The sequence below is a fragment of the Taeniopygia guttata genome, chromosome 1A (assembly GCF_048771995.1).
Source record: "Taeniopygia guttata chromosome 1A, bTaeGut7.mat, whole genome shotgun sequence".
Classification (NCBI taxonomy): Eukaryota; Metazoa; Chordata; class Aves; order Passeriformes; family Estrildidae; genus Taeniopygia; species Taeniopygia guttata.
Window position 1 is genome coordinate 32,459,341 of NC_133025.1, and position 15,687 is coordinate 32,475,027.

The 15,687-nt window shown below is 40.7% G+C and overlaps 1 protein-coding gene across 4 annotated transcripts in view; it reads left to right on the forward strand.

Moving 5' to 3' along the window:
- Positions 1 to 15,687, forward strand: part of RASSF3 (Ras association domain family member 3) — a 102,648-nt gene that overhangs the window by 30,530 nt on the left and 56,431 nt on the right. The gene's annotated exons all lie outside the window — the stretch shown is intronic.

Consider the following 15,687-nt stretch of genomic DNA (forward strand, 5'->3'; position numbering starts at 1 on the left):
AGCTCTTCAGTTCTCAACACAGCCTGTGAACAGTGCTGTCAGCACAACAGGGACTGGATCTTATGATGTGGCTGGAACACCTTAAACTCCAAATAACCTTGAACAAATGTCACATTGAGACACAGTTTGAGAATCTAGGCTTAAGATTTCCCTTATAGGAAAGAGGAATTTCTTACAGGCTCTTAACTGCTGATTTTGCAAAGGGAGTCTACAGATTTCCAGTGGATTTCCCTTCTGTGCAATTCTGCCAGCAACCGGAGCACTTGGGTGCACACATGAGTGCTCAAACAGTCTCAGAATCTGGAATGTGGTCACACAGCTTGACATTGTTAACAAGTCGTTGGAGCTCAAAAGGCCTAATTTTTGAGCTTCTTTCTCTGAATGTGTGTATATACACACATAAATATTTCATTATAAAAAGGTCAAGGAAATGCCATGATGAAGCTGTTCTTACAGATCGCTAAGGCTGCGGGGTTAAATACAGGGAAATGAAACTCACAATGTCAAACATACTGCAAGTACCCAATGGCAGAAATATATGGCTCAGGTGAAAATTGTGTGGCCCTAGATGTTTCCCTCCTGAACAGACTTCCTATAGAGATTAAAGAGGAAATTATGTATATAGGTTCTCTGTTATCTTGTAACAGAGCACTCAGAAAAAGCTGGGGAAAGAGTTGCCAATTTCTTCCACAGAGCAGAGTGGGATAAAAAAAGCTCCTTTCCAGCAATTGTCTCCTGTGCTACCACATTGCCGACTACAGGCACACCATCTGACTGACATGCCATGGCCTTCTCAAAAGTCTAAGTATCAAAGCCATTTATGTGGATTTTGATATTTTCCTATTTTTCTATGATCCTATGAATCAAAAAGTGACAATTTTTTATTCATAAGTCACAAATAGAATTAATTTTCTTCTTCAAGTTGACAAGCCTTCCCGAAGAGGTCTCACTATGCTCAAATTTTCTCAAAGACAGAGGGCATTCAGAGTTGAAGTTTGTACAAGACCTAAGGGAGTTGGTAAAGTATAGAAAGAGATATAAGGTGTTGCAAATGGCTTGAATAACAACATCCCCCAGGTTGCTTCAAATTGCATGAATGCCATGGAGAAGAATGAGAGGTTCTCACAGTGCTAATACAGAAACTTCTGGACTTGGAAGGCCACTGAGGTTGTCGCCTAAATGTACCTGAAACTGAAAGTAGTTTCAGTTCCTTGCCTTAAAAGATATGGTAGTTGAACATTTCTTCAAAAATAACCCATTGTGAAAAAACTGACAACACAGAGAAGAATATCATAATGTAGGTGTGTGCAGTTCTTGATTAATAATGAAAGCTACCTTTGAGTTATTGATTGCTTACCTCTACTAATTCATGGTAATGGTGTGTACTTTGTACAATGGGTATGGGGTTTATGGCTCACATATTTAAAATCTATGTTAAATGTGGTTATGCTTGGTAGTAGCTGAAAGGAAAAGAGGAAAACTGAATTATGTTTGTTTTGGCAGGCAAAGCAAGATTTAAATTTTGACAGTAACTGCGTAAGCTTTTAAACCAAAACTGAAGCTGATTTCAGTTCTAATTTCAATATTGCTCAGGTTACTATTAGGAAAATACATTTGGCAAAAATAAAAGATTTGATCAAGTATATAAACTAGAAATTAGCTCTAAGCTTTCAAAAAATAGTTTGAGACTTTCCACAACAGTTCCTGGGGAACTACCTTTTGCAACTCTCCCTCACAGGAATATTATTAAAATGGGCTTTGCACAATACTGACTTAAGGTCTTTAAATCATAAAATAATTGTAACATTTTATAGAGTTGTATTTGCTCTATCAGATATTTGGGACTTTTCAGTATGCTCTGGCACAAGCATCAAGGAATAGTCTGTTGGGTTTCCTTGGGCACACTGAGCAAATGCTTGGGTTGATGGGGACTGAGACAGTAGTTGAATATTGCAAATAGGATGAATCCAAAAGACACATTTAAACAAGGAGAGGGTTTTAGAACTCAAAGTAGACCTCAAAGCCCAGTAAGTAAAGACTGGATGGGGCACGTGGTGAGGACACTTGTATCATCATATCACCAAATAGACTTAGCATTAGAATTTATATTTTTAACAGAATAAATTTCAGCTTCCTGGTGGAAATTTTCAGCGACAGAAGCAATCTGAATTGTGTTTGTATGCCATTATGTTTTTTAAACTTAAAAAACCCACACATTTTGATCAGTAAATATGTCTTTAATATTTTTTCTTAAAATTGGCTTGTTGGGGGTTTCTTTCCATTTTAAGTACTTGGTCAATATTCAGGCTCAACCTTTCGAACAGAAAGGTAACAAGGTCACTGCTTAAGGCACACGTTACTGAAACATAGAGAAGGTCAGTTATCAGTTGTTTACCAACCAGATCAATGTTGTCAAACACCTCTGATTTTCTAGTTCCATTGAAGAAGCAAGAAGGCTTCAAATTAGAGGAAAATGCTCCTGTTAGACAAGGGGAACATTTAAAATGTGCTTTTGATTTTTTGTACAGTTAGGTGTTTTCAAATTCAAGAGGTCTGTATTGTTTTCCTAGAAAATATGTTTCCCTAAAATGTAGCCAGTCTCAACCTGCCATTTTGTCACCTGTCATTTTAAGATCAATGTTCTTTTTCCACTATTTATTTCTAATATTTTTTCAAATCCTTTCCACTGCTGTCAGTGTTGTGCCAGGTGTAGGATGTAAAATACTTACTGTATTTTTTTATTGTGCCAATTTTCTTCCTAATTCAATGTTACTAATATCTTCCCGGTATCTCAGCAGGCTCAGCAGAGCACAGATGATAACATTGCTAATTTAATACAGGTAATACAGGCTTGCAGGTCCTGTATGTTCCAGGTGGTTCTCCAGTATTCAAATAGCATTGCTGAATCATGTTGGAGAAAAAGTTCAAGGAGAACTGATCCTCTAAAATGTTAAGTTCTGTGTGGAACCCGAGGCTTGGGCTTGTGACAGTTGGCAGCAGAGGGATCAGAGAACATTTCTGTCTTATCTTCAGGGTAGATTTTTCAACATGCAGATCAGAACAGCAACCACTAGGACAGTTGGTTTTGATGTGGCATAGGAAGGCAAATGGATGTTGCATCAAAACTTGTGTGCTTGAAGATGTGTATTTTGTTGATTTATATTGTAGAGTAGATTGTTCATGGAAGCTGCACAATTGCTGGATGATAGATCACTGATCATTATAGTGTCCTGAGTGCCTTACTGAACCCTCAAAACATGCAAAGAAAATGAGCACTGGTAGGGAAATTGTTAAATGGCGTGTAAATGCTGGGCCATGCAAATCTCTGTCTCAGTGAAGTCCTAACACTGATTTTTCTCAGAAGTCCATATGCTGTAAACGACAGATGGAGTACTGAACTTTGCCTTTCAGTTAGAGACAGGCTGGCAAACAGAGTGACAGTGGCTTTCATTCTACCCTTCATGGCCTGATTATGTTTTTCATATCCATTAAACACCTCAGTCTAAATAGAATTACCAGCAGCCATGACAGATTTTGTCCTAACCTTTTAATCCACAGGGGTAAAGGGGTGACTGGTTGTCAAGTATAACAAGGGGCTGAAGAGATATTTAATATCAGACATTTTCTAGTGCACCTACTCAAGAGGCTGATTTTATTTTGCATTTGAATATTCAGGAATGTAGCTGGGCTTGTGATATGATGCAGACTACTTAATCCCATGTAGACCTGCCCTGAGCAAATAACGAGATGGCAGTGAGAACTGATTAGAAAAGAAAGTCAGAGCTGTTGGGAAACCTATGTTCTCAAATACTCTTCCAGCTTCACATTATCTGCCTTTTTTTTTTTTTTTTTTTTTTTTAATAGAGTTTCAGCCTTTTTGTTTGACTTATGGCATTAGCAGCTGTTGGAAATATACACAGAAGAGATTGCTGCTGCCTTTTGACTCAGTGCAGGAAGGGCATGATGCAAAACCTTCCCTGGTGGGGAAGGAAGGTGGGGAGTGGTTTTTGATTATTTTTAATGATAACATTGCTGGGTGAAGATAGGAAAATATTTGTTCCCAGTCTTTGATCCAAGTAGCATGCCAACTAACAGTAACAAAGACAGCTGTTGGGAAATCAAGTAGACAAGAGAGCCCTATGTTGTTCTGTTTGTTTTTCTTACAGAAATGAAAAGTCTTGTTTCCCAGAGCACAGGAATCAAATGACAGCAGGTAGCATTTTTTCATACCGATTCATGGCTTCCTCTAACTGGTGACACTGCCTAAAAGCTGCCCTCCAGACTCTTCCTCAGTGCAGAAGAGCCCACTTGTTCTCGGCAGCTCAGTTTCTCCCCAGCTATGTGCCTGTGCTGCACTCTGTGTTTCCCTTCTCCAAGGGATCTCATTCTACAGCGAAGCTCCATTCTTGTATATGTTTTCTCATATCAGTGTGCTTCACAGGAACTGGGGATAAGAACTTAAACCTTCTCAATTTACTCTGCAAATAGTTTATATAGTTGTGTAAAAATTCAGTGATGTAGAGTTAATGTTTCAATATTCTTACTGGGAAAGGGGAAACTGTCACCAGTTGTATGCCATTTAAATGCATGACAATGAAGTCTTACTAGTTAAACTTCTGCAGAGTAGTGTCTTTGTTCCTACCCAAAGCATGAAGAAGTAGCTGGCTGCCTCAGATCAAAACATGCTGGGTTCTCCTAGCAGTAGCAGGAGATCTCAAGCAATAGTTAGTTTGTCATGTTCCCTCCTCCTTTTTTATTTCAGCTATGGTAAGCCTCCATTCCTGCAGCATAGGTCCACTGCTGATTCAGCACCTCTGCTTCCCAAGACCTTATGATATTTTACAGCCAAGTGAAAAAAGCTGCCTGGGTACAAAAGGCTGTTGTATAGTTTCTTGGGAACACAGAGGCACAGATACAAAATGTATACTCCTACAAGCTTTTCAGATCTGGTTTGTTCTACAAATAATATGCTGATGATCAGTTGTCATTGGTTTTGTGTTGGGTTGGTTTGTTTTTTGTTGTTTTTATTCTGAATGCTTATTTCACAAATTATGTAAAAAAAAAATTAGATAAAGTCCCTTTCCCATTTCTTTCAAGATACACACCTTACATTATGTTTGTGATGTCCCAGTTGGGATTTTCGATTCAACAGTAGTTTTGCGTCTTGATCACTTTTCATCTGTGACCTTCATATTAATTATGACTTGTGCCATGATTCCTAATCAAGAGGCCCCTCCTATGGATGAATTTTAGATCAGCTCCTGGCCCAGATGATGCTAGAGCCATGATGCTTGGACACTGGACAGTTTCCTGAGAAGATAAACCTGGCTGGTCTCTGGATGCCTGCCCTATTTGGATAACTCCTAGAGAAAAATGGAAAAATTACCTCCCTTTTGCATTTGAGAAGAAAACTTTCATCATAGGATCCCAAGGGATCTTCAGACCCATGTATTTCAATTAGTGAACCCTTGGAAACCTGCACATGCCTGTTCCAGGTATTTTGTCTGCTGATGTGTTGCAGTAAGATGGATAACTGAATACAATTACTTGATTTTCCTAAATCATGCTCTGTACTCCTCCATCTTTTCCCCTGCTGATGCTTGCAAGTGTGTATTGTAGCCATGGTAAATCCCCTTTTAAGGCTTTGTCTTTTCTGACAGAGTGTGTGTTTACAGGAAGATAAATACCATCATTGATTATTTTGCTTTACAATCATAGGTGAGAACAAAGCAGTGATGATGGTTAACATGGGGCAGCAAGATGAGGTCAGTACCATGCATCCTGCCTGGACCTCACTTAGTTGACTTCAGGATAAAAATCACGTTGTCTTAATTTCATTAGGCTTTTCTGTCACAATTTCTTATCAGAAAATTCTGCAGCATTATCCTCTGGGGCAGAAAGACCAGCGTATCACAAAGCTGAACATTACTTTTATATTTCCCAGTACTCATGAACTTTGGTTTAGTGGAATACTGCTTTCCAGTGTTTTTCTGATTTCCATTTGCATTGTTCTCTTCCCTTGACCTTCCTTTTGCCATCCTGAGTAATATTTTCCTTTACAATAACCTTGAAGAGAGATTTCCTTATCTGCATATATGACTAATCAGTAAGGTTTTATGATTTTTATAAAGCAGGTTGTTGGAGGTGAGAATTAGAGCATGAAACATGGACTGAGGAAGCCAGATTTGCAGTCCTTGCTCTACTAATGACTGAGTAGATATGGTCTTCAGCAAGACAATTTGGCCTTGGTTTTCAGATGTATTGATTTAATTTTTAGTCTTTTCCCTACAGCTTTCTTTTCTTCTTTGTTTTGCAGGGAGGAAGTTGCCCACAGTATGCAAACCTGCTATTTTGTTTTACCTAAAAATATGTCTTAATCTGGGCAGTCAGAGGTAGAAGTTGGTTTTAGAAATGGTTGTGAGTAGTGTTCCTTACCTATCACCACAATGAGGATGAACTCTTGCAAAATGTTATGGGTGAATGAATGCACTAGGTGACACAGAGTTGTGAGTTCTGAGAACTTGATTGTTTCTTCTTTATTTTTACCTGTAACTTCTATGAATATCCCTGAATTTGTTAAAGAATCCATTATTTGGGGAAGGAAAGCAAGGTTGATTTCTTAAAACTGAGGATTACAGATGGAGGTAAATTCAGAGTTAACTCAGTAAGACAGAGTAGAAGGAATAAAATCTCTGGCACTTGCATTTGTGAACTATGATTTTACTGAGTTCTTCATATTATTTTCACCACAATCAGCAGATGTAACTAAAGACAGGAAGAATATATTGGAGTGAATGAAGAAGAAAAAAGTGTTTTGAAAATACCTAGGATCCACACTTTCAGTTGTCATTTGGCAGCTGCTGTCTGTCTGAGAAGTCTCCTTAACACGATCCTTTGTGGGTAGGTCAGGAGTCCTCTCCTTTGGCTGAACCATCTTTCTGAGATCCCAAGCTCCATCACCCAGCAGGAACTTGCCAGGCTGTACTGGGCTGCACAGCTCCCACAACTTGCCCTGCCTTAACCCACATCCCGGGCTGCTGGCTTCACCCCTTTGCTGCCAGGTCCTTCCACGCAGTGCAGGAGCAGCCTGTCAGATGTGTACATCCCCCATGTGGGGCCAGAGAGAGGACCCCTGCCAGGGAAAGAGATACACAGAAAAGGGACCAAGAGGGGCTGACATGAGCCATCTGGATTTTTTATTCTTGTATCCCTCTGTGTCACATCAAGCTGTCTAGACCTCCCAGAGCAGCCTTACTCTTGGGGATTCTTGAGGATCATGGCATTAGGTTAGACAGTGAAAAAGGAGATGTAGGGTCTAGCAGAGTCAGTAAAAGCAGAGTTTTGCTGCAAGAGATCCAGTTTCACTAACACTTTGTAAACATCCATTTTCTTTTTTTCTTTAAAGTATCCTCAACTTGCAGTTTTGAGCCTTCTTTGGACTGAGATTGCCTGATGGAAAGTCAGTACACATCCCTGAGCCATGGGGCCTCTGATATGAGGGAAATATGTGAGCCTCAATCTCACCCACCCTCAGGCTATCTGAATTTTAAGATGAGTTGGGCACAGTCCAACTGCTGGCAGCATTTCATAGACAAGTCCTCTAGACTGTGCTAAAGCGCTGTGTGTAAGAGCAGTCTTATTTTACACTCTTCTCCACACTTTCGTTTCTTGTAAGTCACCTGTATGTTTTGGCATCCGTTAAGAAGGAAAAAAATCTGGCAGTTCTGCTGTAGTCAGATTTGGCAGTCTCACTGGTTACTTCCAGTAATTATCTTCATGTCACAGATATGCTCTTGGTGCCAGTTTTAGGAAAACCTTCACCTTTTTGATGTTAAGGAAACGGATTCTTTAGGAAGTTGTTTTTGTCCAAGAACAACCCCTTCTTTACAAATGCTCTCACTGTGATCTTTCACAAAAGGCTGCATTCAAAATTTGAAATATGCTGATGTGCAAATAATTTCAATAGCTGACCTGCAGAATCTGTTGGCAGGGCTGCTAGAGGCAGTTTGCTCTGATTACAGCTGCCTGCTTAACTTTGGCAGCTGCATGCTTTCTGGCCCAGAGCCTGCAATCTCTTGTCCAAGTTAGGAGCTAGACAAACTCTATTCACTGTCCTGTAAGTGCACCACAGCTTATCATCTACATGAAGAATTAGACCTAAAGCTTGGGCTGCCTTTTGCCTCCCAAAGTTATTTTAAATGGACGCAGGAAAGCTGGATCAAGGATGTACAGTGGTGGATGTGGCTGCTGGAGGCTCGCTGAGGAGAGGGGCGATGGCTGCCTTGCCTTGTAAGGGCATCTGCGCGGACGCAGAGCACTGGCGAGCGCTGCCAGCCCTCCTGAGCAATCGAGGCCTTGAAAGCAGCCAAGCACACAGGGGCAGGTCCTCTGAAAGAGCAGATGCTGAAGCAGATGTTAAGGCCACATCAAGGACCACTGAGTGCAGCGTGGCAGGGTTGTGGGAGGAGATTGCTTCCAGGATACAGATGTGAAATTCTTAGGTATGGCTTGCAGTGTTGATGTGCCTCTCTGTTTCAAATACTCACACCTCTGCTGCAAAAATATTTTTCAAAGTTTTGCAGACTTTTTGTAAGTTAATTTAAAAACAGGTCTTTGAAACAAAGAGTTTTTAGAAAGACTTTCAGACCCAAAGAAAGTGAAGGTAAATACACCAATGAGTACAGCACAGAGCATGAGCTCTTTAGCATTGTTCTGCTGCTATCACGAGTGATGTTTCTGACATGTTTTGAGGTCTGCATGTAGGACTGCAAATTCACTTACCACTCAGTGTCTTTGAGGTCCAACCCATCTTTCAATTACCCTGTGTCTCTGCTAATGTGGTTACATGTCAGAGGACGGGAGGAGCACCCACAGTGTTAAGTTACCTGCACATATGGACATGCATCTGTACATCTGTTGAGCCGCATGAACATAACCTCTCTTTGACAACGTGTTGCTGTGGTTTGCACTCCAGGTCTGGCACTCCTGACACTGAGTGCACACATGAAGAAGATGCAGTGCTGCCCTGTGATTATGTGAGGGTCTGGCACTTCTCCTGTGGGAGAAGAGGTAGGGGGTGAATGATGGAGACAGAGTATGGCTAATGAGAACAAGCACTGACCAGCAGAACTCAAGGACAAGGTGTGAGGAACAAAGAACATCCTTTTTAAAACAAAAGTTGTGCACTGTTCATGCCAGATGCAGATTTTTCACAGTTGGCATTGGTGGCATTGCCTTTGTAATGGCAGCTACCCAGACAGATCTGTGACCCAGCTGGTAAATGGCATAAATGGAAGTGCTTGTGGCTCATGCAGTCTGGTGCTTTGTGCCCCAGTGTACTTTGTGTTCCTCTCCTACACGGAGCTTTTCAAGTTCTGACCAATGACATCTTACCTTGGTATTGCTATGGTAGTTCCCCACTGCCCCAGTACCCAGCTTGTTTTCCTCTTGGAAAGCTATATTTTGCCTGGAGGGATGGCTCAGCTGATGAGGCAGCTGTTCCACTGTGGCAGATTTCAGCCTGGTGCTATTAAGAAAGAAAAAAAAAAAAAAAAAAAAAAAAAAAAAAAAAGAGAGAAAAAAAATTTGGTTCCAGTTTATCCTAACCATCTAAGCCCTAAATTGAGGTGGCTCAGCAGCTGCCTCAGGAACAGCTGAGCTGCCTGTGCAAAAGGAACATAAACTTCTCAGAGAGAGGCAGCTCAGATTGAGGCCCTCAGTTAAGGGCAGGAGTAACTACTTGAGTTGTACTTCAGTCTCTAGGTGCACAGGTTGTGTGGCACATCTCAATATAGCAAAGGAAATTGGAGTTGTGGGAAGATGTCTTTGTGAGCCTGTAACAGAGCATTTCTATGTCAGTGACAGAAAAGAGAACATGATGAAACATGTTGTTCAAATGTTGTAGCAAAAAAGCTATATTTAGCTGCTCTAAAAATTGCTAAGCATCAGACATGAGGGAAATGGCTGTGGCAACCTACGCTCTTCCAGTTTCACCTGTTGCAGTGTTTCTTAAGTCTAGAAATATCTATAAAATAAGTTACATAGCAGTTAAAACTTTCCCAGAAGAGATGTAAACAAACTAAATTCACTTGCTGAAACAGCTATTACTGAACTATGAATTGACCTTGTGCTGTGTCGATTTGCTGTAATGCAAACCATCTGCACACTGAAACAATTAAAGCCTTCACATCTCCTAGGAGTTTCCTTCCTCCAATTATAACTTATGTGCTGTGGTAGAAGCACAGAGGTAAACAGCTAGTTAGAGTGGCCCTCTGTGTCTGTGTGTCTGTGTAATTTTATAGTGCAGCACATAAAAACCATTTCATTTGAAGTGGCAGCCAGCTTTCAAGTAGAAAATATAGCGTATGCTTGGTACCAAATGCTGGAGCCATAGCTTGTAAGACAGCCCGAGTTAGGCACATCTGCTTTGCTCCTCTGCTTCCCTTCCCCCAGATTCTTCTTAGGATGTACCAAGTTTTCATGAAGCACAGGTCATGCTGGAGAGGCAGCACGTAAATACAGCCTGCTCCTGTGTAAAGCCCCTCTGCATGTGCTAAACTGAAACCCCTGCCTTCTGTAAGAGCAATACCTAAGTGACCTCAGTCTGGGCTGTGTCTGAAGTGAAAGCTTTGGATAGCAATTACATATGATTTTATAAAAAATATATTTAATTTACAACTACTTTCGTTTCCAGAAGTTCAGAGTTTACACTCTTTAAAGCCATAAAAAATCAATCTACAGCCATGGCATTAGAGTTTGGATATTGCTGTGGTGGGAAAATACCAGAGATGTTGCTTCTGTAGGATTGCTGTACAATTTGCTGTGTCCCACAACTGGCAAAGTTTAACATTCAAATCTCTACACTATAAAACCTATTTTTAACATGTTCTTCCACCATTTATGTCCATCCAGATTACAACAGCACTAAAACCTCAGATCCTTCCTCTTCAGATCACAGGAAAGAGTGCAAGCCTTTCAAGCTCAGTAAAATAAGAAAATAAATTTATTTTGTAGGGATATGGGGTTTTTCCTGGAAAAAAGTTTTAGACACTCGTTTTTAGAAAACATTCATTTAGCCTAACATTCTAGACAATGTAAACATAAGACTGTAAAATTAAAATAATCAAATATTTTTCTTTTAAAGTTAAGTCTGAAAAGTAATGAGTAGTTGCAGCATCGTTTCTGAGCCAGCCATGATTGTCTCTGTGGGCAAAGGCTTCCATCCTAGGGAGTGACCTCTGGCATCTGGCCAGGTCCCATAAAGCACCTCAGGTCCACATTTCTCAGAGCAGGCTGTGTCCTACACGCCTGTATGTGTGGACTCCGGATATGGCATGCATGTTTTATCCATTCAAAGTGTCTGGAAAGTGTGAGGGAGGGGGGCTGAGTGAGTGCCACTGGCTGGGATAGTGTAAGAGGATGGTGAAATACAGAAAAAGACTGGGGAGTTCCACACTGCCACGATGATGTGATTTCTGGTGCTGACTACCCTTGGAAGAACCTTTGGGGTTTGTTTTGAAGGAAATGTATTGATTTGCTATAAAATAGAGCCCACAAATGAACTAACATATAAAATAAGATTTTCAGAACACCAGACCCTGGGGCTGAGATGGGAAATGGAATTATTTGGCAGTGTTAGCTCAAGTCCTCTAAATTCTAGGTCATGTACATGTTATGTATAAAAGACTACCTATAGCAAATAGACAAAAGTATATAAATTGCTAGATTTATAGTTTCCTCTGTGACCTGAGTACTGACCCATGTCTGAACTCTGCTGCAGGCCAGAGAAGTAATGAGGGTCTTGGTCATGCCCTGCACGAAGAGTTTGCAGGAATATGTTAAGCTTGAGGCAGTCAGTCATGAAAGAGGCATTTCCCACCTTACAAGTACATGCCTTTGAGACCCAAATATATCTCCTTTGTGTTTATTTTTTATAACATCATGGGGGTTTTGTTAATAAAACAGATAAAAATAAATAATGTCAACTTCCCTGCATCAACCCAGGGCTCAGGCTCTGACCTCCTCACCCACGTGGTAGATTGTGGGGGCATAAATGGTTTCTTTCCCTCGGGGTGGGAATGGTGCTCCTACTGCATTTAAGTGCATATATTGCTTTTTTCTCCTCTGGTCACCTCTTTTTTTTCCCCCAAAGTGATGTCTGATTGATAAAATGTAGGCAAAGGAGAGCAAGAGCTGTACTGAACTAGGATGCCTCTGGCAAGGCTACAGCCCTGTGTGATCTGCAGCTCTGCTGGACTTCTCATTGATGTAAAGCATCCACTTCCTCCCTTTCTCTTCCCTCCATATGTTAAATCTCCTAAACTGAGGATTTGCGATGCTGTGTGCATGTCATTCCATAATTTTGAAAGAAAAATAGAAGCACCATATTTTCCTTTTATTTTCTTTTTTCTAGTTCTCCAGTATCTTCTCAGCCCTGATACATATTCTTTCCTTAGCTGCCTTTCACATAGATTACTTTTTTTCATTATTTTAATTTCTAATTTTTCAGTATGCTTTTTTCTCTAAATCTTCTTTCAAAATTAGAAACATCTCAGCTTTCCTAAACATGTGCTCTTTTTCCACCCAGAAATCTCCATACACATACATTTTGGAATTTTATGGAATTCTGGTGAGGAAAACTTACTTCTATTCTGAAGTATTGCCTTTTTAATTTGGGTTTTACTTTGCTGACTTGCCTATTTCTCATGTCCAACTTTTTCCACTTGCTGCTCTCCTGTCTCTTCTTCAAACTGTCCTACTTTTTTCTCCCCCTGCAGCAGTGCTGTCTCAGTGAGGGAGGAAGAGCATGATAGCAAAGGTGGGAATGAGAAGGGTCTTGAGCCAGTGAACAAGACACAGACTAAATATGAATGAAGTCAGTGAGATTTAGCTAAGAGAAAGCTTGATTCAGGGCAGAATTTTCAAAGGCAGTCCTATCCTGCTGAAAGTGTGGAAAACGTAGATTTTGCGTAGCGCTGCAGAAGTAGAGACCAAAGCCCAGTTCCCTTGCATTGGCAGCTCCTCCCATGGCCCGCTGGACTTGCGCGTTGTTGGGGGAGCGGGAGGCAGAGCAGGCAAGCGGGGCTGCCCTGCTGCAGCCCCCAGCATTTCAGCAGGCTGGGCTGGCTCCACAGGTGCAGGCCACTGCACTTCAAGGCGATTGTTTTCAGATTTTTCCAGCTAAGGGTGGACTGGATGGATTAGGCAGGCATTTCAGCAAACAAGTTGTCAGATCTGTTGTCCTGTCAAACAGCAGTGTTTTTCTGGGACGGTTGTCTTCATGGACTGCTGTTGAGATGATTTAGTAGAAAGTCCTAAACTTGTGTGGGCAGCTTCTAGGGAATTTCTATGATCTACTGCAGTCCGACTTATTAAACAGAGCAAAATGTCATCTCATACACAGTATGACAAGACAATTTCTAGTTCTTTGTCTAGGAAATGACAATTGGGATGTGATTCCCAGACCAGAAGGCCCCTACCCCCACCAATTCACCAGTTTGAGGACAGATGCTGGGAATCAGATTGCAGCTACAGTGCATTAGGGTTTATATTTTCTCGGTATCCACAAAGCATGCTGAGCTTCCACAGTTGTGGTTTCTATACTTAAAACAGAAGGTCCTAGTTAATTTTACAGCCCCGAGTATTTTTATACACTGTTAGCAATTAGAAACCGAATTAAAAGTAGGAGAATGTCTGTTTTCTGTACACTTTGTTATAGAATATTTCCTTGAGATTATATTCTCCCGTGTAGTAGTCCTACTGCTTACCCTGGCAGGGCGTGGGTGCTTGCAGAGAATTGGATGACAGCACTCCCAGGCCTCTGAGCTTCCCTTATGCCAACCTTGGCTTATACTTATGTCTGACTATTCACATCAATGGGACTGTGTGAGTAGGGATGTTTATTTACCTGTTTATTGAGTTGGTGTTTCTGGGCTACATCTGGGTCCTGATAGACTTTATTTGACATTGTTGGGGCTGGCTACAGCATAAGCTAAAAAGGCTATTGCTGCAGAGAATGGATTGCCAGAGGGAACATGGCTCTCACCTTTGAATTCTTACGTGCTGACATATCCCTGATCCAGCCTTGGAAATGAGAGTGAAAGGCAGAGCAATTCTCAATTCAGTACATTTGCACAGCTCTCTGAAGCCCTTTGATTAAACATATTTCATATGTCTGAAATATTTTTTCATAATTCGTATTATAAAATCTACCTTTTTGGATCTTTGACAAGAAAGCACCTGTTTAATAATGCAGTCTATAATCAACAGGAGAGGAACAAAACAAAATTGCTAACAAACCTTTCTGTTTTGGAGAGCACTTCTGCCTAACTAGGTTGCAAAAAAACTGATAGGAAAATGCACACCAGTACAGCAAAGGACTGCTTTATCAAGATCCTTTCAAAGGCAATGAGAGTCTTTCAGTTGGTCCCAGTGGGTTTTGGGGCAGGGCAGGATGTGGGAAATGTGAGTGCTGATACCACATGATGAGGCCAGACTCCATGTCAGTGTCTTCAAACTGCAGAAATAGTCCCTTGGGAAAGGTTGTACTTGTAGTTTTATGCTGGACAACATTGAATCATCTTGCTAAGTAGAACTGATGACATACCTGTTTGAGATAAAAAGGTATAGAAGATTCTGGAAAGCTGTCAGGCTCTAACACAAGGATGTTGGTAATTCCAAAACTGTCAGAAAGGTACCATTTTATCTATATAGCTGTAGGTAGCAACAAGATAAAGAACAGATAAAGAAATGTTTGAAATTATGAATAGCTGTATTGATTTCAGTCAAACTGTGCATTTAGGTAGGTGGCCATATGTTTGTAGCATCACAAAAAAGGAGACAAGCACAATCTTCTAGTTCCATCTACTTTCTCTCCCTCTTCAAAGTAATGTAGCTCTAACTGCTCTGAGCACAACCCTTGGGATGGGAAAGGTGAACTTACTGATTTCTGTTATCATCTGACCAGTACAAGTATGATAGATGAAGAACAGAGATCTGGTGAGTGAGACTGTGGAAACATGTAAGAAAGCAACTACATGGGTTATTTTTAATTTCCAGATATCCCATTCTTTTAGAGTATTTTGGATGAAAAGTTGCACCAAAGGTGCTTAAGGTTTGGGCAGAATCAAGAATTTGAAGGCCCAGAAAAGAATGCCTGATAATGCTGTCTAAGGTTGTGACTGCCATAACTAGTACCTGTCCCCACGGCTTTTTTTCACCAGGAAATGGGGAAAGGTTGTTTACCTGGCTCCTGTTTGTTTTCAGTCTGCACTCATGTGCATGTGTGGCTGGAATGACCTTGTTTGAATTAACAAGTTGCTGGGGTATGAATCAAAGGATAATTGTCACTGCTGCCAATTGTACTAAACAGACCTGAGCTATTAATTCAAGACAAATGGGAGAAATGAGTAAACAGAAAGTTTACTGGTGTAAGGAAACTACAGGCCTGAGTGGATGTTCTGTGTTGGTTGTATTTCAACTTTATTGCTTTCCTTTGATCATTTGAAATTACTACTGTTTTCAGCTGGAATGTAGAAAAAACTAAGCCCACATGATTATTTATTCAGATTTTAAAGGACAGTCTGTTACAAGCTGTCTTTCTTCCTCTGCAACTTGTTTTTAGGACATGTTTTTTGTTATATGGGCATCATTTAAATAAATATCGTAATGGAATAATTATATTTCCCA